Source organism: Trachinotus anak, unplaced genomic scaffold (assembly GCF_046630095.1).
Source record: "Trachinotus anak isolate AG129_WGS33_773 ecotype Australia unplaced genomic scaffold, CSIRO_AGI_Tana_v1 ptg000018l, whole genome shotgun sequence".
Taxonomy (NCBI): Eukaryota; Metazoa; Chordata; class Actinopteri; order Carangiformes; family Carangidae; genus Trachinotus; species Trachinotus anak.
In genome coordinates this window covers 11410001-11433301 of record NW_027273869.1, presented here as the reverse complement: position 1 = coordinate 11433301, position 23301 = coordinate 11410001, and the positions used below count along the sequence as shown (strand labels likewise).

At 41.7% G+C, this 23301-nt stretch overlaps 1 protein-coding gene and 6 non-coding genes across 8 annotated transcripts in view; 6 read left to right on the top strand and 1 right to left on the bottom strand.

Moving 5' to 3' along the window:
• wnt5b (wingless-type MMTV integration site family, member 5b) overlaps positions 1-23301 on the top strand; it is a 78472-nt gene that overhangs the window by 16679 nt on the left and 38492 nt on the right. The window lies entirely within an intron of this gene.
• Positions 3457-3566, top strand: trnal-caa (transfer RNA leucine (anticodon CAA)). Its single transcript has 2 exons — positions 3457-3494; positions 3521-3566. It is a non-coding gene; the product is annotated as a tRNA-Leu (tRNA).
• trnak-cuu (transfer RNA lysine (anticodon CUU)) lies at positions 3912-3984 on the top strand. The gene has a single exon. It is a non-coding gene; the product is annotated as a tRNA-Lys (tRNA).
• trnal-caa (transfer RNA leucine (anticodon CAA)) lies at positions 4742-4847 on the top strand. The gene is made up of 2 exons: positions 4742-4779; positions 4802-4847. It is a non-coding gene; the product is annotated as a tRNA-Leu (tRNA).
• On the top strand, positions 5270-5342 carry trnak-cuu (transfer RNA lysine (anticodon CUU)). Its single transcript has one exon. It is a non-coding gene; the product is annotated as a tRNA-Lys (tRNA).
• Positions 6152-6224, top strand: trnak-cuu (transfer RNA lysine (anticodon CUU)). The gene has a single exon. It is a non-coding gene; the product is annotated as a tRNA-Lys (tRNA).
• On the bottom strand, positions 7270-7375 carry trnal-caa (transfer RNA leucine (anticodon CAA)). The gene is made up of 2 exons: positions 7338-7375; positions 7270-7315 (listed from the first exon to the last, which is right to left on the bottom strand). It is a non-coding gene; the product is annotated as a tRNA-Leu (tRNA).

Sequence of the window (23301 nt, the reverse complement as noted above, 5' to 3'; positions counted from 1 at the left end):
AAGCAACCCTATCTCCCACACAATACATTTATCTGCTGCTCATTTCCTTTGCCAAATACGAGGTGGAGGAAGTGGAACTGGTGGAATTGTATTGAATTGCTGCCTGAATTATGTTCATTGGAGGCGTTTTTTGTAGTATGACATCCTTATTATACACAGAAGTCATAGAGAGGAGGTTCTCTGGCATGCAGAGAGAAGGACTTTAACTGGGGTTGACATCCTGTGAGCCACGTACTGTTGGGTGTAGGATACTGAAACACTTTCAGTTCAGGTTAGAGAAAGATTGGAGCTTTGGTAAATTATGTAAAAAGTCAAAAATTTCTATGATGAATTTCAAGTCAGTGCTGACTTTTTTTTTTTTTTTTTTTTTTACAGCTGAACGATGATCTCAATCTGTCTGTGATCGTAACCAGGTGGTCTGAGTTGCCACAGTATGAATATAATAAGAAACAACTGTAATACACAATGCTTGATTTCACATATTTCCAACTATAAAATGTTTCCAATAAAATGTATTTGATAATACAATTAGTAATGCAGGTACAAAGTTACTGCATCTCAGCTACTTTCAGTAGATGGATGAAGGTAAAGCACAGTAACACTTCACTCTCCTCTTAAATAACAGCATATCACTCCATCAACCCCAGCCCCTGAAACTGCAGGCTGTGCACACAGCAAGACGTAGCTCTCCAACTGCACTATATCAAACTATAAGATATATAATTACCATTAATTATATTATATAATCATCAAATCTCATGTTATGCCAATGCAAAGTTTAAAGAGAGTTTAAAGAGGATTGAGAGAGGAAAAGTTAAGGCAGAAGGCTCTGAGGGCTGGGGACATTATTTCAGCTGCCCTGTGTGTGTGTGTGTGTGTGTGTGTGTGTGTGTGTGTGTGTGTGTGTGTGTGTGTGTGTGTATGTGTGTGTGTGTGTGTCTGTGTGGTACAGGGACAGGTGGACATCTTTCTGTTATCTTTCCCTACATCTCTCTAATCAGTCATTCTCTGTCTTCAGATTTGCAAGTTTGTGTGTCTGTATGTATTAAGAATAAATTGCATGCGTGTTGGTGCGTTGTTTCCATTTTTATCAGTACATTCTATACATTTGTAGTTTGTGTGTGTGTGTGTGTGTGTGTGTGTGTGTGTATGTGTGTGAGTGTGTTTGCATTTGTATGGGCATGTTTGAGTCTTAGTACTTGCCTGTATTTGTGTGTCTGTGCTTGTGTTTGAGCTTGTATATGTGTGGGCTCACATTGCTATCCCTCGCCGAGTGTGTGTGTGTGTGTGTGTGTGTGTGTGTCTGCCACGAGCCCCAGTGAGATCCAGCGAGCATGACGGAGAATGACAGGTTGATTTATGGCAAGGCTATAAGTAGAATGACTACTGCTTGAGAGAGAGAGAGAGAGAGAGAGAGAGAGTGAGTGTGTGTGTGTGTTTGTGAGAGAGGGACAAAAACACGACAGAGAGGGAAGGAAAAAGAGAGGGTGGAAAAAAGATGGTGGGGAGAGAAAGGAGGAGAGATGAGGATGATGAGAAAAGGGGATGCAGAGAAAGCGAGAGCAGAATGACAGAGCTAAAGAGGGAAGGAGAGTAATGAGGAAAAGCAAGGAAGAGAGTAGAGAGGAAAAGACAGGAAGGAGTCAGAGAGGGACTGATTGGGATTGTGGGAGTGGGATTAAGTTGCCTATTTGCATATTGCTATGAATGGTCGAAAGAAGACGAGAAAATATGACCAGCCTGCAACTGGCATGAAAAGATGGCTAGAGGAAAAAGGGGTACAGACAGAGAGGAAGTTTAGCTCTTGTTTGCGAAAGGAGCCTCTTGTGAGTCGGTTTTAATGACAAACAGCACTGGGCTCGACTCGTGCTGTGCACCATTCTGTGAGGCTCAATAGGAAAATAACATAATCTCCACAATTACAATTTACATTTTTAGACATCTAGCTGATGCCGTTATGCAGCATGCAAACGAGCTTCAATTCCCAGATTAGTGACAAAGTACAGCAAACAATATCCAAGAGCTGTGATGATGCCTGTGACCATCATGGAAGAGAGAGAAGGTGGAAGATGCTGTTGTGTTACACACAATCTATTTCTGTAATGATTTTCACGAAGCATTCTGCAGCAGCAGTTGTCATGTACGTGAGAGAAGTCAAAATACATTTTAAATCCAATGTTTCAGTATTTACAGTATCACATTCATCCGACACTTTGATCTTCACCTCTGACTGAACCACTGTAACATGGAATAAGACACAAATAAGACAGAAGTGCTAGTAAACAGTATATTTCTACAGATTTCACCTCTGTTGATGCAGAGAGCCTCCATCTTGGATTTTGTGGTCAAGGCTGGTGAGGTTCCTCTGACTTTCCGAGAGGACTTTCAGAATCCGACTTCAGAAAAAGATGAGAGAAAGGATTTTTTCCAAGACTTCTGTGTTCAGTCACAAAGGAGCTTTTAATTTGAAACAGCAGATGTTCAGAGTATTTTCTAATTGGGTAATTCAATCTTACTGTGTGTCTGAAATGTGAGTGTTGTCATGAGATTTGTCCAGTTTAAAGGTACATAAGAACAGTCGGAAACACTTTTTCTCTCTCTCTCTCTCTCTCTCACACACACACACACCTGCCAGAACAATTGCTCCCATGACAACCTGGCAACCAAGAGGGCTTTGAAGCACAGGTCAGTAGAGTTGTTTGTGTGTGTGTGTGTGTGTGTGTGTGTGTGTGTGTATCTCAGTGCAACCAGCAATTTCTATTTTTCTATTTTCTTTCCACATCTTTTCATTGCTTATTTTTATCCATCTTTCTGGTCTTTCTCTTCTGTTTTGCATAGGAAACTGTTCTCATCCTGTTCTCTGCCCTCAGGTAAAAAAAAAAAAAAAAAAAAAGAGAGAGAGAGAGAGAGAGAGAATGTCAAAGAAATCAAGAAAAGCAATAATGAGTGTTTTCAAGAGCGCGAGAGAGCGAGGAAGGAGGAGGAAAGAGTGTGAGAAATATGAGTGAGAGAGGTAGATAAAGACAGAGGGAAGGAGAGTGAGGGAGGGAGAGAGGGAGCACAGTCTTTGATCTCTCTCCTGGGGAGCTGGAGCTGGGCTTGGCATGCAGCCAGAAAACCCCACAGCACACACACACACCGAACAGACGCACACACATATTTAGGTCTAGCTGGCCTGCTCCAGGGCTTTGTTGATTATTTCTGCTGGGAGGATCAAAGACGTGAATCGCCCCCTCCTCCATCGTCCATCCATCCATCCTTCAGCTATCTGTCTGTTCACCAGTCCATCTGTCCATCCATTCTTTTATCAGATTGAAATAAAAAAAAAAAGTCCTTACAGTAACCAGTTGCAACAGAAGATGACACAAGTTATTGGGTGGGGGGTGGGGTTGTGGGGGGGGGTCTCCTAGCTTTGGTAAAGTCCAGAGTGATGCTGGTGACCTTCGGGCTTCGCTAGTCAGGATGGCCGAGTGGTCTAAGGCGCCAGACTCAAGGACAGCTCCTTCCTGTGTAAAGGGACTTCTGGTCTCCAAATGGAGACGTGGGTTCAAATCCCACTCCTGACAGAATTTTTTTTACTTGCAGGTTTTCATCCCTAAGTTCATTGAATATGTATGTGTTATCATGTATGGCTTAATCTCAGGGTCGTCGGTTCGAGCCCCAGACTATTTTAAGATGTGGGGGAAATGCACAAGGGTTAAAAAGTCCTGAAAGTCCAGACCAATAAACCGTCACTGAGAGTGTGTAGCTGAGGAACTGACAAGTTCCTGCACTTTTTGCAGCAGGTCCAGCAGTTTATCTTGATGACGTAGCTGAACAAAGAGTTAAGAGTGCAACACATTGAACACCTGTTTGTCATGTTGACAACCTGTTTTGTCGTGACAAGATGTGTTTTTTTGCTTTCATGTGTAGCCCGGCTAGCTCAGTCGGTAGAGCATGAGACTCTTAATCTCAGGGTCGTGGGTTCGAGCCCCACGTTGGGCGACTGACCATTTTAAGATGCAGGGAAGAGCACAAGGGTTGAATTCAAAGTCCTCAAGGTAGAAGAGCATCTACATCTGAGGATATGAATCAGAAAAAGCCCTTACATGCCAATCAACACTCTATAAGAGTCTACAACCACTACCTCCTGGTTTGCAGAAAACCATCACTCTGTCTTCAAGACAAAGAGTAAAAACTGCAACAGAATAAATTTGTCTTTTGACTGGACCGCAACAACGGGGCCAGGCCTTAAAATGCGTACATCTGTTGCTGACTGACTACCTGATGTAGTTATACCATTGGTTAGCCGAGTGCTGCGTGACTGACTCATGAAGTTACACCACTGGTCAGCCGGCCAAGTGTTGGAGTTAGCCCACTGGGAGCTGCTCTTTTAAAAAGTATTTGGCACAAACATTCGCTGAGTACGTCACTTGTAGGGCAGTTACAGGCTCCTTATGAGACACTTGGATCTGTCCTGTTTTGTTCATCTACCTATAATCTCCAGCCATCGCTGACTCTGATGAGTCCAGCAGTTTGTCTTGATGACATAGCTGAACCAAGACTAAAATCAGAAACAGATTGGAGCTCTTCATGACATGGATGTCAATGATCGCTTGATGCATGACCTATGCTATGTAGCCTAGCTAGCTCAGTCGGTAGAAAGACACATGCTGGATACTGTTGTTTTTAGGATGGAAATCAAAGTCCCCACCTATAATCTCTACCCATCACAGACTCTGGTGAGCTCGTGTCTTGAGTTGTCAGGATGGCCGAGCGGTCCAAGGTGCCAGATTCAAGAATGACTCCTTCCTCAAGGGACTTCTGGTCTCCAAATGGGGGCGTGTGTTCAAATCCCACTCCTGACAGAGCTTTTATCTGCAGGTTCCATCCCTAAAAAGCGCATTGAATATGTACATGCATTATCCTATAGAGTTTAATTAACTATACGACGAACTGAATTAACTGACTGATACAGTTACAACATTGGTGAGCTGAGTACTGCATGACTAACTGATGAAGTTACGCCGTCGCTCAGCCAGCCAGTTGTTCGAGTTTCCACATTAGCCGTTGCTCTATCAAAAAATATTTGGCACAAATATTCTCTATTACATCATCTGGGCGGTAGTTACAGGCAGGGCTGCCAACTTAGTTATTAGCTCAGCTCTTTTTAGACTTATTCCTATAACTTCTCCTGATTAAAGCATGCCAATTATAATGATAAATGTGACTTTTGAGCAACCTCTTCTGTTGTCACCAGATTTTTTAATTTAATTTTTTCACTTTTGTAGCCCGGCTAGCTCAGTCGGTAGAGCATGAGACTCTTAATCTCAGGGTCGTGGGTTCGAGCCCCACGTTGGGCGACTGACCATTTTAAGATGTTGGCAGGGGGAAGCACAAGGGTTAAATTCAAAGTCCTGAAAGTCCAGACCAATAAACCGTCAATGAGAGTGTGTAGCTGAGGAACTGACAAGTTCCTGCACTTTTTGCAGCAGGTCCAGCAGTTTATCTTGATGACGTAGCTGAACAAAGAGTTAAGAGTGCAACACATTGAACACCTGTTTGTCATGTTGACAACCTGTTTTGTCGTGACAAGATGTGTTTTTTTGCTTTCATGTGTTGCTTTCATGCGCCCACGTTGGGCGACTGACCATTTTAAGATGCAGGGAAGAGCACAACCTAGAAGATAGGATATGAGTTCCAAAAGCCCTTCCACACCAATCGACACTCTATAAGAGTCTGCAACCACTAATCTCTACCCATCACACCCTCTGGTGAGTTGTCAGGATGGCCGAGCAGTCTAAGGCGCCAAACGCAAGGTTGACTCCTTCCTCAAGGGACTTCTGGTCTCCGAATGGAGGCGTGGGTTCAAATCCTTCTCCTGACAGAGCTTTTATCTGCAGGTTCCATCCCTAAAAAGCGCATTGAATATGTAAATGCATTATCCTATAGGGTTTAACTATACATCCAGTTAATCCATAACTGAATTAACCAACTACCTGATGCAGTAAAACCATAGGTTAGCCGCATGACTAACTGATGAAGTTACACCATTGGTCAGCCAGCCAAGTTTTGGCGTGTTCCCATTGGCCGTTGCTCATCCAAAAAGTACTTGGTGTAAACATTCTCTGTTATGTTGTCGGACAAGATGTGTTTTTTGCTTTCATGTGCAGCCCGGCTAGCTCAGTCGGTAGAGCATGAGACTCTTAATCTCAGGGTCGTGGGTTCGAGCCCCACGTTGGGCGATTGACCATTTTAAGATGTAGGGAAGGACAGAAATCAGTGTCCTTAAGCTACTCTCCAAGAGCATCTGCACGTATGATACATCTGAGGATATGATTTCCAAAAGCTCTTACACACCAGTCTGCAGAGATTAATAGTCTCATGCTCTACTGACTGAGCTAGCTGAGCTATGTAGTCCTGTTCTTGCATCATTTGAGCGAGCACATTCATGACATGCTTGGTAAGAGGCCCAGTGTGTTGCACTCTTGGTTTAGCTATGTGGTAACACTGCAAAAGGTGCAGGCAATGGTCAGTGAGGGCCCTATCAAATCCATGTCCTCAGATTTATCCTCTTATCAGAAGTGAAGTTCAGCTCCAAATAAGCTTGTAGAGTAGTTTAGGGACTTTTGAATCAGCGTTTAAATCACCCTCTCAAAAACACCAGTGCCCAATATGGAGCTTGAATCCATAAGATTACGAGTCTCAACTTCTACTGACTGAGCATGCTGGGCTACAGCATATCTTGTGCATCATGCGATCAACTACATTCATCCCATGCTTGGTAGGGGGCCCAGTCTTTTGCACTCTTAAGTCTTTGTTCAGCTATGTCATAAAAAACAAAATGCGATCAGCTATAGAGTCTTGTTGACAGTTTACTGGTGTGTGAGGGGCTTTAGATACGTCTCCTCAGATGTATCCATCTGTCAGAGGTCAAGTTCAGGTGCAGATACTCTAATAGAGTAATTAAAGGACTGTTGTTATCACCTCTCTTGAAGACATCAGTGCCCATCAGGGCTCCAACCTATGATCCTGTTGTTAATAGTCTCATGCTAGACCGACGGAGCTACCCAGACCTCAGACTGAACAGAAATCTTCTCATTTAAAATAGTATGCTTCTGTCAGGAGACTATACAGACAAGACTATAACTGTAAAGGAAACAGTCAGCTTAATATAGCAGTGCGGCTGAGTCAATGTTGCATAGCTACTTCACTTAATTAAACCACACAGGATAATGCACCTACATATTCAGTGACCTTCTTAGGGATAAAACCTGCAGGTCAAAAGACTGTCAGGAGTGGGATTTGAACCCACGCCTCCATTCGGAGACCAGAAGTCCCTTGAGGAAGGAGTCAACCTTGAGTCTGGCGCCTTAGACCGCTCGGCCATCCTGACAACTGAAAACAAAAGTTCACCTGAGTCGGTGATGGCTGGAGGTTAGAGGTGGATGAACAAAAAATGACAGGTCAAGCTGTGTCTTGTGAGCAACCTTTTCAGTTTTGGTGAGATATGACTTTTTAATCATCCGTCCTTGTTAATCTCCAAAGTCTCTGAGATCATTTTCTCTTTAGAATTGTGGATAATGTCTTGGAGAGTATCTTGATCAAAGCATTGCTGTATGTAATCATAACGTGAGTCTTGTGAGCAGCCTAATTCGTTTTGACGAGAAATGATTATTGGCATTTTAAATTCACTTGATCAATAAGAAGAATGATATGCAGTTCAGTTTGGGGTCCTGTTTATCCGATGTGTGTGTGGATGTGGGTGTGTGTGTGTAATGGGGAGTTTGCAGTTCTGAATAGGGGACAGAGTGACGTCAACAGCTGCCATCAGCAAGGTCAGGGCCCTGTGTGTGTGTGTGTGTGTGTGTGTGTGTTTGTATGTATGAGAGACAGTCTGGAGACACAGTAACATCTTCAGCTGCTGCTTGAGTTGTAAAAGAATCATTATCTCTCACTCACTGCCTTTGTCAAAATTCTTTCCCCTAAACCACCAGATTTTACACACCCATCCTCCCTCGTCTTTTGGTCCTCTTATTCTTGAAATCATCCATGTTCCTGGAAATTTCCTCTTCCTTTCTTTTCTCTTCTGCAGTAATCACATCAGTCAGTGGCACACTGAATCAGCTGCTTGCGGATTCTCTCTTTCTGTCTCCCTCTTTCAGCCGTGGAGCCTGAAGGTCTAACCTCCAGCTGAACTCCCGTAGCTTTGTGTGTGTGTTTGTGTGTGTGTTTGTGCACGTGTGTGTCAGGCCTGTGAACTCTCACCTCTGGCCTTCAGTGCATACCTGTGTGAACCTACAGCTCAACTCCCACCTAATACTCTACTGTTCTATCTATCTATCTATCTATCTATCTATCTATCTATCTATCTATCTATCTATCTATCTATCTATCTCCCTTTTTTCCCTCTCTCTCTGACTCTAAGGGCTCTATGCCTAAGGCCGGATGTAAGGGTCATTAAAGGAGCTGGGTGTGTGTGTGTGTGTGTGTGTGTGTGTGTGTGTGTGTGTGTGTGTATACTTCATGGTGCAAACGAGGGCATTGGCCCTTCCTCCCCAGTCTAAAAAGGAAATACCAAATTACTGAGGGCCTCTCTCTCTCTCACTCTCTCTGTCTCTCTCTCTCTCTCTCTCTCTCTTTCTCTCTCTTATCCAGTTTCATACGATATCTTTTGCAATTTTCGTCAAAAAAAAAGAAAAGTGGATTCTTCAGCAGTTATATTTGAAAATAAACCTTGCACATAAAATGTCCGATAATCTGTATTCTCTCTGTCTTCATTGTGTGTGTAGAGAGTGTTCTCTTTCATATAGTACATTACGAGAACTACAGACATGTCCTTTTTAAAAACAAAAGCTGTAAAATACATTACTAGAATTATGCCATTTTGTGTATGTACTTCTGTTTACATATCAATCACATACCGATGATTGTCGGTTTAGGAAAATTACAGAAAGTGTTGGACACAGTTGAAATCAAGTTAGTGTAATGGCCATAGCATTGCAACATATGATGCCTTATATTTGATGCTTTCATCTTTTCCTCCCATATGGTTTTCAATCCCTCTGTAATAGAGTCAGTTTGCCAGCAACCTAAAATAGAAATGTTTTAAGTGTACTTACGCTACGTGTACTGTACTTTAGTTGAAAATGTTATTCGCTCTTTTATAGTAGATAGGCTATGAACATGCAAAGGGGGGCATTGTTTTTCCATGTTTAAGACAAATTGACATGAACAAATTGCCGAATTAAACCAGCATTGCAGGACAGACGCCGACACTGTAGTGTTACATGTCACACCTCCGGTTCCAGAGCACCGGGGGCATCATCATGCCGGCTTTATTTGGTTTAGTGTAAACAAGCAAAGGTGGCATAATGACAAGTCTTCTTAATGGCAATCGAGTGGGGTCTCTGTATAAGAGGGGGAACTTTTGTTCCTAGAAGAGCCGTGGTGAAAAATGAACGGAAATCTTACTAGGTCCTGACCTGGCAAATTCCCAGAATATCTTGAATAGAAAATTGACTCTATAGCTAGCTGCTGTTCCCATATTATAGCTGCACAAAAAACTAATAACAAAGTGTTTACAGAATAAGGTGTTTGTTGGAAAGGAGCTGGAGACCAAACAGATGTGACTGTGCAACATTTATCATCATCTTCTTTTCCTTTTCCTTTTTTTTAGATTGTCTACTTACTTTTTAGAAGTAAGTAGACACTTTTTAGTGTTGCAATAATTAGACAAAACAATATGTTCTGAGATTAATTATACCATATACCGTGTAAGCGGAATATGTAATTAGCATAATATCATTTATAATAGTGGTAGTAGAACTAAATCATGAAGACAGTATTCAGGCCTTGTTGCAGTAGATTTCAGGACTTGTGGCACTAAATGACCAGGATGAACAGAAGAGACACACATCAGGTGTCACTAAATTTAGACTGAGATGATAGAGGAAAAAATTAAAGAAAGAATAAAAGAAAAGTGTTAAAAAAAAAAGAGACGATAGAAAGAAGACAGACGAGGACACTGTGTGTGTGTGTGTGTGTGTGTGTGTGTGTGTGCGTGCGTGTGTGCTGGAGGTGTGCCATGGAGCCTGCTAGCCAGCCAGGCTGAGCTGGAGGGCCCCTGCTGGGGGTGGGGGGTTCAGGCGAGCCCCCTGCCTCTGCCGGCCTACTGGAGCATGCTGGGAAAGAGAGAGGGAGGGGGGGAGAGGAGGAGGGGTGGTATAGAGATAGAGAGAAAGAGACACCCCAAGAGAGAAGGAGGGATAGAGTAAAGGTGGAGACAGACAGACGGACAGCCACGGGCGAGAGAGGAGGAGGAGGAGGAGGAGGAGGAGATGATGTTGATGCAGAGGGAGAGGTAGAGAAGGTAAACCCAGAGCTGGAATGTTAGAGGAATGCAGAGAATGGAGGAGTTTTCCTCTGGCTGGGAAGAGAGAAGCAGAGAAAGAGAGAGGAGGTGGAGGAATTGGGAGGGTGGGGGATCCAAGACCTGAGGCACTGCAAAACACTCTTTTAATTTATTCCCTCCCTCCTACTTCCTTCACTTTCACTCTTCCTCTGTAGACAGTCCTCAAATCCAGATGTCTTAAGTGACTTTTTCACCAGGCCCTCGGATCAGTTACAGATTTTAATACAACTGATCGTCTTCCTCTCATTACACATCCACAGAAATGTGAACCCTAATAAAAAAAAAAAAACAGTTGTGGCTTTTTCATGTCTTCATTATTTAGGAACACCAACGTCTTTCTTCACGCTTGCTGGTACTTATATTTGTGCATTTAAAGAATGCAGCCAGTGTTCTAGTTCTAAATCTATCAGTATTTATGGATTGATTTTAGTGTAGCAGCACTGATCATCTGTAGAAAAGTGTTGAAGTCAGTGTCTTAACAGTGTCAACAGTTGTTTGATTTGCTAATTTACTATGAAAAACTGGACCCTATAAGTGAGCTGTAGTGTTAAAAGGGTCCAGCTCTTTTGAATAAATACCTGTCTGCCTTTCTTTGTGTGTGTGCGTGTGTGTGTGTGTGTGTCAATACCCCACGTAGGGTTCCTGTGATATTTCTTCATCTAGCTGCAACGTTAGATCGCTACACATGTAGCACATCGACATTTACAATCTTGTCTCTACCCACTCACATTTGCTCCCTCAGTTCATTCGCTCCCTCTTTGTTTGACTCACACTTCAACCGCTTGATTGACAGAACAGTTCATGAGAAACAATATTTCCAAAGCAGTGATTGTATAGATTTTATAGTGCAAACAAGCTGATGCAGGTTCTGTGAGGATTGAATCTTTGAAACCTTCACAACCTGTCAATGACATCTTTTTTTTAGTTACAGTTAGTGTCACTGAAATCAAGATCTTTTCAAGAGAGACCTGGCAAAAACAAAAAAAAAAACAGACAACCACACAATGTGGCATACAAGGAGCAACAGATATTAAAAGTTAGACAACTAACAATAACGTGAGAAAAAGAATGAATAAACACAAACAAAGAAACCGTCAGACAATAAAGTTTTAAAATCTCAAGGGAAATTAAAACTGTCTTGATAGCTGTTTGTTCGTTCCCTCTAAAAGGTGTATAGTACCTGGATCCAGTTCTGCCACAGTTAGTGCATACATGCAGGATATCTAAAATTAGTGCTGCAGTCACAAGATTGACATGAAAGAAGAGATAGTTTGAGGTAGTTTGGAAGCTTTGGCAGAGTTAAGAGGGTTAAGAAAGTCTTGTAATGATACAGAAAACAGTGATTAGTACAAAATTTGCCATTTGCAATAAAGCAGGAGACAAGTGATATGCAGAGTTTATAGTTGCGTGATGATGGAGCAGCATGACAGTCAAGTACAGATATAAAAGTTGACTGAACAATATATTTACTGTTTAGAAAACACAGACACCCCTTTGATTCTGTACAGAATTTGATCTTTAATATTTCAATGTTAAACTTGAACAGTGAACTGTCAAACTAAGTTCCACAAAGTGCTCGTATGAATCAGAAAGAGTGATATGGGTACCATGTAAAGCTTTAACGACATGGTAACCGGGGCACCAGTAGATGTGGATGATACCATGTATTTGTATTTGCATTTCAAACAAGTTGATGACTGAGAAGTGATACGTGGAAAGCATCAAAAGCAGACTGAAGGTGAACAGGACCAGACCAGAGCAGAACCAGTGACATAAACTACTGTGTCATCTGCGTAAAAACTGAGATTATAGAATTAGATTAGTCTATCGGTTAATTATGAAGAAGAATGGCTTTCCTATGTAATATGTTTGTTTTTTCTGTCATTGTTAAGGAATTCCTCACAAAATATTATGCTTTTACACCCAATGAAAAAATGTGAGAAGGAAACTATTACTCTTCTCACAACTCATGAACATGCACCCTGTGACAGAGGGTCATAAGTGGACTGCTTCATATTTAAAGGTCACAGAGGTTATTGGGAATCAATGATACACATTAATGTGGTACAACAGTTTAGTGGACCACATCCTTTACATTGACAGATGTGATATCTTATGACTCTTACTGACTGATAATCCACCTTTTTATTCCCCACTACATTCCTAAATATACAAATGTAATTTTTTCAAAGGTACTACAAGTTTGTATTCAAAATATACCACTAAATGGTTAAACTAAAAAAAATTAATCACCAGTTTTAAGCTCTTTTCTACTCTGTCCGCATGGTTACATGTAACAAAGCATACAGTTTGGAATATGTGTGCTCTAAGGCGTTATCATTAAGTGATTACCTGAGACTTTAGTAGGTCATAATCCAGTATGAATAACAGAGGGGTTCTAATCGATCTTTAAGGTTATTGGAGCATGTGAATGTTTCTCTGGGCCTTTTTCCTTTTTGTACCTCCTCATATCTGTATTTTCCCCTTTTACTTTCCCTTTTGTTCGTTTCTGTTCATGTATTGGCAGGACTGTGGAGCAGTATTGCCAAAGCTTCTAAAAGCAGCGGGGAATCTCTGTTTCTTCCTCTACCTCGCTCCCTGGGGATCCTTGAGACATTATCTTATTTGTCCTGTTTTATCTGTGTATGTAGCCACTTGTTTTTTATATGTGGGTAAGGGTTAGCATGCATGTGTCTCTTATGTGTGCAGTACAGGCAAAACAAAAGGCCCACGTACCCCCACCTCCATGTCTCCAAGCACCATCTCTCTCATCCTGACAAGAATCCTTCTAGGAGAGAGGAGGAAGAGGAATGCAGGGATGGATGGAGGAAAGAGGGCGACAAGGGAAAAGGCAGGGGGAAATGGAGGAGTGGAAGGAGATGGAGCTGAAAGGAAGAAGAGAAAGAGGAAGGAAATATAAGCAGGAGGGAAATACATAGTAATGAGAGACTGTAGGAAAGGAGGAGACTGTCCTTCTGTAAAAAAAAACAAAAAAAAAAACAAGCCCATAGTTTGTCTGTGCAAGCAGCTTTTTATGACCCATAGTTACATTTTATTATTAGGTGACCTCTAGCAGCCAGGTGATGTATTATAAAGACAAAACACAGGACTGCTGCCGTCGAGGCACTATTTCAGGAGATGCTCCTGTGAATCATATCTGAGGGTGGGGACAAACAACCCGTGTGGTCGCTCAGGTTGGAGGACCTGATGGAAGGAAGGTGGGGGGAGTGGGGGGAGGAGGGGGAGGTGTCACATTTACATATGAGAGGAAAGGAGAGGAGGTCACGGAGGTGGACTAGCACTAGCCTTTATGTGGTGACAGGACAGTGTTACCACAAAAATCAATACGCCTGTCCACACTATGGCCGTATGTGTGTGTGTGTGTGTGCGTGTTTGGCTTTAATTGAAGTCCTGTGTCACTGCCATAGTAACACAGACTATTGGATGTTCGGTAGATATATTAACATACATATCTCTGACAGAGACCTTCCCGTTTTCCTCTTTGTTTTTTTTTTTTTAAATCCTTTTTTCAGTTCAGGTTAAGGAGAGCGAGGGACATAGGCAGTGACTGAAGGAGGAAATAATAAAAACACCCAGTATATTTGCTATATCATTTTTGGCAGTGGCAAACAATTTTTTTTTTTTTTAATCAGACCCATCTCACATGCACTTGAACTTGTAAGACTGTTGTACATTGGTGCCTTTATCAGCCCATCACCCAACCCAGCCACAGCTGTTCCTCATTGTCCCATCAGCCCCTGTAGAAATAAAGGGCACTTAGTCTTTTAGTATTTCCACAGAATCTATGTGACCCAATAGTGCTAGAAAGTGAGGAACCACAGGAACTAGATGAAGTCACTGAAGTCTGTTTTGCCCATATATGTTACATATATGTATCACCACATTACAGGGTCTGTGTGACGGCTTTGTTTGAGACACAGTGTGATGTGCTTTGTAATGTACTGTTGTGTTGTTTCACTGGATGATTTGAAGCAGTTTCAAACTCCACCCCTATAGTTCCTGGACTGTATCAGCAGTATCCTGCTCATACAATTAAAAGGTGCAGAAACTGTAACCCAGAAACCAAAACTAGAACTAGATCCCAGTAATTGAAACGCAAGGTCCCTGTGTTTCTGGAAAAGTTTCTGTCATAGGTTAAATAAAAAGCCCCTCTGTTCCCTTGGTGTTTGTGCTTTAGTTCTGTCTCACCTGCTTTTACCTGTTTCCATTCACCCACCGTCTGCATTGACTCCTGCCCATCTTTACCCCTCTGTAAAATTGGCCCTTGACGAAGTTAAGTTAGTTTTGCTCCACCTGCTCAGTCTCCCGACTTTGCTTTTTGGCACCAGATCTGTATTCATTTGTTCCAACTCGCTTGTTACAGCCGAGTTCTTCTCCCCGCGCCTTTTTCTCGCTTGTCGATCTTGCATTTTCAGCAGTTATGGAATGAAATATAGATAGATTTCCTTCAGCGAGACGCTTCCCTACTGATGTAACCATACACCAAGGACACCAAACATGAAACGGAAAATACACACAGGGACACCGATGATGAAGAAAGAGGTGAAGGACTATGCAGCTTGTAGTCGAAGTCTAGACAAGCTCTCAGTCACGTGTAGTGTGTGTGTGTGTGTGTGTGTGTGTGTGTGAGGTTGATCAAACTGGTCTATTTGTCAGAAAGGCTCTGGAGAGACAGCAATGATGGAAAGAAAAAGAGGGAAGGACAGAAGAAAAGAGTTTTGATGTAACATTCATTCATAACATGCGCTGTTCATACAACATTTATGCCACACTGAAGAAGACTGAAACATAAACTGGAAGAAGAAAGAATGCAAAGAAGAAGAGAAACAGGCATTTGTTTCAAAGTATCTCTCTTTTTGCTCCAACTTTCATCCATCTTTTCTCTTTTTTCCAATCACTCGCTCTTCGGAATTTTCTCCTCGTTTCCCCCTCCTTCATTCCTCTTCTTCCCTCCCTCGTCACCCTCCCTGCCATCCATCTCTCAGCCCCTCTTTCACTCTGACTCCCCCTCTCTTCACCCTGCTTGTCACACACACACACACACACACACACACACACACACACACACACACACACACAGGCATGCTGACACTTAAACTAAGTGCACTCACACACACCCTATTCCCTTACTCCCTCCTCTTACCACCCACACAGAAACAAGGACACATACAAGCCACAAAACACACACACACTGTTACACACACACACACACACACACACACACACACACACACACACACACAGACACACACAGGATCCCCCCCACACACAGAGTACTTTCAGCACTTTCTTCTTTACCATACTCAGCAAGATCAGATGTCAACTCAACTGACACAACACACACAGAGGCTGTATTTTTCTTTTCACCACGCTCTGTTTCCTCCTCCCACTTATAGAATATATGCATTTTTAAAAACCCTCCTACACACAGACACACAGACACACACACTGACAGAGCAAGAAACGCTGCGTGGTGGGGCAACCTCTACGCACAAGACTCATGAAAGCAAAAAAGATTAGGAGATACAGGGGAAGCCAGAGAGAGGAGATGTGGCAAAGAAGAAAGGAATGAAGGTGAAAAAGATGGTTGGAGAGGTATGAAAAGAAAAAGTTAGACGGAGACAAATAAGGAAAACATAAACAATTCAGTATTGAAAGATACAGACATGATAGCCTAACCTTTAACTACACACGTAAAGCAAAGAGTAGCTATTAGAGCACGCATGCAAGACATAAATGGCTCTGTATTCAACACACACACACACACACACATACACACAGAGTGAGTGAAACATGAATAAATGATTTTCATGCACTGACAAAACAACCACGAGCCAAGACGCTCACATGCTGGCAGCAAACGCAGCACACGCACACACACACACACACACACACACACGTACGTACACACATGCACGTACAATTAAATTACATGCATATTTTCATGCAGGCTGCATGCAATGACACGGACATGGACATGCATGCAGACACATGCACTTTTACTGACATGAGAGTTGTTTTGACATTACACACATATACACACTTGTCACAGTCACATGCACAATACATGGAATAGGACTGCATAGAGAGTGCATATACATACATGTGTCTGCAAAAAGACTAAAGCAAACTATTCTTATCCTTTATAGACATAATTAAATAATTAAATCTATAATGATATTTGGGTCATTACAAGCGTAGAGAACTGATACACATTTACATACACACACATAGTAATGCAGAAATGTTGTTTTTTATGTTAATGTTGTTAATTATGTATAAAGATATTTCAGGTTTATTGCAACTTGGGTCTTAACCCCTAAGAGAAACTGTAAAATTACCACCCAAATTGTTCAACTTTGACCTACCTTGCTTGCCGTAGTTGTGTAGCACACAGTTTTCTTATGTAACGATTATCACCAGCACTCATCTCGATTTTACCTCTAAATAAAGTGGCTTAGATCATCTGGCTGAACCGTTGGTTTGTTCTCAAATGTCTGAGAGCTGGTGTTTCTTCCCCTGTCTGACTTTTTTTTTGCATTTTTCCCACATCTCTGCATTTACTTTTTTTTAATAATTTTTTCATTTATCATTAACATAGAAATCATGGACAAAATAAAAAAAGTTAAGCCTCGGCATTCATAAACTGGAGGTTTCCTTTAAGAGAAAACAGTATGTGCTTGTCTTTAGCATCGCCCTGCTTCACATTCATTGTTGTGCCTCCATTCACATCGATGCTGTTATGTTGTGCTGAAGCAGTGGCAGCTTAAGTGCCTTGCTCAAGGGCACAGCGACAGAAGCTGGCGAGGGAAGGGAGAGTGGTTTTCATTCAATCGCCGGCAGCTTTCCAGTGAAAACCGCACAACTTTCACCTCTAGGCAACCACTGCCCCTGATATATATTTAAGCACAGGCAGCCTTCAGCTACACACACACACACACACACACACACACACACACATACACGGCAGCACGGCCACACACCATGTGTACGAGCCAGATTTGGCTCCGTCCTCATGTCTGCCATACGGTTGATTCCTCCCTGCTGTGCACACCCTGCAGGCCAAACACACAGCACTCTGTGTTGTGTGTGTGTGTGTGTGTGTTACTGTTTGTGTGAAAGGGAGAGAGAGAGAATGAGAGAGAGAGTATGAAGAAGAAAGAGAAGGAAATATATATCCAACAGACCAGGAGAGAGGGAGAAGACAGAAATATATATCTCTCTTTTTGCTCCAGTGAAACTATGTTTCAGAGGAAAAATGAAATATTTTCACTCTTAAACTGTTAATATTACTTTTCCAGTATATGCTACATGAGCTCTAGGCTGTTAGACATGGATTTGTTACAAACAGGATCTATTTTATAGTTTTGGGTGCAACAAAGTGACTGACAATTTGAATTTTCTTATTGGCATGTGATTTGATAGGACATGTTTGTGTTTTCATGGCAAAGTGAACATTGCTGCGGAAAATCAACCTCAAAAGACTATTTTAGGCTGAAACTCCTTTTTAATAAGCCTGAGAGGTTTTAACAAGACTCAATGTCGCCTTGACGGATGACTTGGAGACACGTTGTAGTGACGCTAGTGAAAACACTAGTCCAATCTTTTCCTCTGCATTTTGGACTTTCAACAACACCACGCTGCTGTTTTCAAATCCTCAAAACAGCAAGAATGACTTTGGTCTGCTCAAACATTGTCCTGTGCTGTGAAGCAGAACGATGAAGAGATCAAATGTCTTAGTGACCACTCATTTTGAATGCCAATATAAAGCCAGATGCTATCATGAACTTGTATTTATAATGTCTGATGACTTTGCCAACATAAAATAGTAAACTGATCAATGGACTCACAGGATTTGTTAAGATCTTGGATGTTGGTAGCATTTATAATCTGCTGTCAAATTATTGTTTGTATAGCCTACTTGAAACAATAAAATATGTCAATAACTAAATTGTTTGACCAACTATACCAAAGCACAACACAGGATTGGACATTTTTGCAAAAACAACAAGCAAAAACAACCTAAAAAAACACTAGTATTTTCCATCCAAACAACCTTGTCTGTTCTGTATAATATATTAGGACCTTCAGCCAGGTCAGTAGGGACCTAGTCTGAGATTCAGCACAGTAACCAGGCTGTGTCTGTCCCACTGCTGACCAGATGTTGGCTGTGATGCACAATTTTGTGTTTTCAGCAGAAAGGTGAGAAAGAAGATATTTGGTCGTTTTCATTATTATTTTAATACTTTTTCTTTCCTCCACTGTAGACAGAGAACTCTTTGTGGACGTGACCTGTATAAAGACCTCGAGAGAAACTGTTATTTGCACCTTTATTGCCTACAACATTAGAACAATAACATAAAGAGAAGTCACTTTTAAATTGCGTACTGTATGCAGATGCTTGTGTAGGCAAGAGACAGCGCGGCATGTTGAAAAAGGTAGAGAAAGCAAAATCGAGATGCTAAGATACACAAATCTGGAGGAGAGAGAGAAAAGAAGGGAAGAGAGAGTGAGGGTGGATAGACAGCAGTCTCTGTGAACCTGCATAGACAAGCTCTGTCAGGCTGCTTTGGTGAGAGAGTGGGAGAAAAAGCAAGGATGTTTTGACAGCTCAGAGCCATCGCAGCAGCAGAAGGCAGGCTGTGTGTGTGCGTGTGTGTGTGCGTGTCTGTCTCTGTGGGTGCAGGTGTTTCTGTGTCTGTGCACGTACTGTATTTGTGTGTGTGTGTGCGTGTGTGTGTGTGTGTGCACTCGCACAAAAGACTAAAGGCAGAGACAGACAGTGACGTTTCTTCTGATTCAGAGACAAAGAGGGAAAAAAGGAAGTCTAGCACAGAGCCTGGATGAAGGACAAATAAAAAAGAGACTGTACCTGTGTGTGGTGTGTAGAAATGTGCGTATACATATTGATATGTGTCAGGAGCAGATCCCATCATGCATCATTCTAGTCATGACAAGGAAAACCTCCTCATTAGAGGGCTGTTGATGAGCAGACAATGTGTCCAGGTTGTATTTTCACCTCTCCACGTTATTTCCTCTCTACCTTCCATCATTGTAAACAAAGACAGAACAAGCACAGGTACTCTTTATCAGCCTTGCCCTGCTTCACCTTCACACACCTCCACACAGTCACAGTGGCAGCTGCCCTGAACAGTCTTCTGGAGCTACCAGCGAGCGGCTCCGGAGCAGTTGGGGGTGAGGTGTCTTGCTCAAGGGCACCTTGACTCGACCGTATGTTTTTTTCTTCTCCTTTTATTTGAAGGAGGGGAGTCTCGCCTCAACTGCACTTTCCCAGCCAGTCTAGGGCCCGGAGCTACTGCTGACCCTCCAGCCACAAACATTTCTAGTTTTAGATATTGCAGGTCGATCTAGATGCATATCGATTTTAAGATAGAAGCTTGAAACGTAGTAATAGCTAATGGACAGATATAGCTAATAAGCCAGTTAGCTTGATGTCTTTTTTCCATTTAAAAAAGTCTTGTACATATGTGAACAGTTACATTATGACATCACAAATATGTAAATTAGCATTTGATGTAATCCAGCAACATCTAGCAACTTGGACTAGTTGCTAACTTTGTCTGATGTTGGAGAACAAGAATATATAAGTTGCTGTAAATCCAAAACAATTACCTGAAAGACACTAAAAGCTCTGTAGAGTTGAGTTGAGTCTTACTTACTTACTGGCAGTGCCTCTCACAAACATCATTTTTCTAAAAAATATTGTTTACAGCAGCTTTAAATTTAGGGTTCGCTGCTCCTTCGTTTAAGCTAACCTGATCCCTGTAATATATAAAACACACAGTATGGTAATTTGTGGAAAATCAAACAATTTCCCGAGAAGTCGACGACGAGATTTATCAGGTTTGTACAAGACAGTGAGTTTTCTACTGACAGTCTGTGTTATTCATTCTCACTGTTTCTCCTGCCTGTTTGCCAGACAGACAATGCACATGAGCAAACAGGAGTGAGTGTTTGCTGTTTGACAAGCAAGAGTGTGTGTGTGTGCTTGTGTGTGTGTGTGTGTGTGTGTGTGTGTGTGTGTCTGTCAGAGAAGAAGGTTGTCAATGTAAGAGGGCAAATGATAGGAGGATTGTGTGTGCAGGTGTGTGTGCAAGCTTGCATGTGTGTTAACAATGTACCCTCATGTCCCCTGTGTCAAACCCCGGCTAAATCAAGTGAACCATGCTGCGTGTGTGTAAGAGTGTGTGTGTGTGTGTGTGCGTGTGTCAGAGAGTGTGTGTGCCAGGCCGGATCAATATGAACTAATCAATAGGAGAAGACAGCTAGAAGGACCTTGGGGACGGCAGACACACACCTGGTACACACCCACACACACACACACACACACACACACACACACACACATACTCTCCCAGCCCCTCTTTGTATTCCGCCCTCAGTTTCTCTCTTTATCTTCTCTCACTCCACCTCCCATGTCTCTTTCTCTGAGCCTCCCTCTATTTCTCTATTCGTCTGTTTTAAAAATCTCTTTCTCGCACAAACACACCAATTATCTGACTCTTTTCTCTCTCACACAAGCATATATGACGCTACCTAATTTTCTTTTTCTTCCTCCGTCCTTCCTTGCTAATCTCTGCATTTCAAGTCATCAGTTGTTAGAATAGTGAAGGTCGGTTGCGTCAGTGACACTTCTCCCCTTTGTTGAATCAAAGAAGAAGAAGAAAAAAAATCGAGTCTGACTTTCCGACCACGACTCACGCAGCTCGGCATTAGAGCCGTGCTGTGTTCAAGTAGCAAACAAACCTGGTACTGTCGGTTTTTTCAAGTCCGATCACATCTGTTGAAGCAGCAGTGGAAAGATGAGGTCGGTGCCACTCACAGTCGGGCTGCTGGCACACGTCTCTGTGCAGCCGTTAGCACATGGTCTACATTTAATGTATATTACATACTCAAAATATTTGTCAGAAATTAATGTGTCAGGGCAAAGAAAAGCCATAATTATTTGACTTTTATTTTGAAAACCATCACATTGCAGATGGTTTGAATACCCACTGAAATTTCAACAAAGTCATTGCAAGTGTAGATTACTGAAAATTCAAGCATCTTTTCTTTCTTTCGTCTTTCATGTGTGGGTCAGCGTAACCTGATAGTTCAGAGATTTAATCAGCTGATTATCCTCTGCAGTCCAAATCTTGAATTTCAGTGTCTACATGTCACCCATCCATTATGTGTAAATTGATTTTTCACTTTTATTTTTTATCTTAAATTATAAAAACTGGTTTGGAATTTGAGAAACATGAATATGTATATATTTTTATAATTGGACACTTGTGAGAGTTTGTGATCTATTAAAAACATTGGGTGTCTAAAAATATTTCAGTTTTACAATTATTCATTCAGTTTCTTACAATATTTAAAATGTTACAGCCCTCACTGCCTCTAAACAATGCCTTCTTTTGCAAAATCTGGAAAATGCAGCAATAAAATGGGATTGATACAAACTGTTAGAATATTCTGAATCTCAGTTTGTATATCTGTCTCCGCCTCCCCCTCGTACACACTTTTTGCAGATTTACACACGCATAAACTAATCAAAAACTGGGTTCTATGTGTGTATATTTTTATACAAGTGTGAATCAAGCTTTTACCAAATCCTGGTTATTAGCAGGCGCACCACAGCTCTGGTGGGCGCTCGGGGTCTGAGGCTCTTTCAGTTCACTTCACTCAACATGCAAATTGAAACTGTAATTCATTTACTGGGAGATAAGCGTGCTACTCTGTCTCAATAATGTCTTCATAGATTGAATATTAAATAACATTTTGATAGAATTTTCTTATGGTTTGAATGTCCACTTCCTGGGTTAATTGGACTGAACGGGAAGTGACCCTCACTCTCAGCTCCATCAAATTCACTACAGATTTGGACAAGTTCAGACCTGTTTGGTCCCTATTTTCTATAATGTCCCCTGTACCCGAACCACTCAGGCTTCTGTTCATGCATCAGTATAAGAGTATCAGTAAATTACAATATGTGAAACAATACTATTTAACTGCAAATACATTCGAGGTTTGTCCTTGCATTTCTCCATTTCATTCACAGCTCGGTGGTGTATAATTAGTCATAATTTAGCCCTGTTTTGTGCTCCTGTCATAAAAACTGATAATTTACATCGGTATAATTTGTATGAGCATTGTCTTTTTACCAGAATTTTTAAAAATACGTTTCACATGTAATTTCTGAGCATTGTCTAAAAACTTGAGATGTTGAAGAGAAGAGATATTGCAGGTGTTCGGCAGTTAAACCACAATCAACATCACTTTTCAAAAATCTGATTTGTATGAGGCAGCCACTCTCTAAGGGCCCCAGAGAATATCGAAATATGATGATTGATGCAGTCTAACCGAATTCTGCAGAATGATGCTGACATTTTTTTTTCTTAAAGTTGTGGTGCAATTCAAAGTCAAAGTGAAATTTGAATTCTCCTTATTTTAATGTAAGGAAATATAAGAAATGATGATACTGAAACTTTTGTGTCATGGACTTGTGGAAACTGTAGCAGTCCCTTCGTGGGCGGTTTCCATGGCAGCAGTTGACTGAAATATGAGAGCTGGTGTTGGGAGACGTGCTGTCAACTTTTGTGGTGTGGATGCTCAACTGACTGGAGCACGTCATGGCCCGAAATAACATACTAACTATGGTACGAGACGTTGACCCCTTTTTCAACAAGTCCACATAGCCTTGACCTTTGGGGACTGAAGAAGATATCTGTCCTTTTATGACATTAAACAATAAGGAGGACTCATCGTGCTGTTAAGTTTATATTCCATTCAGAAGGTGGAAGCTGGCAACCAAGGCTAACTAAGTGGCTCTCTTTCACTATTAAAACAAGGGAGAGCCAGGCCAGTCAGTTAGGCTTGTTATC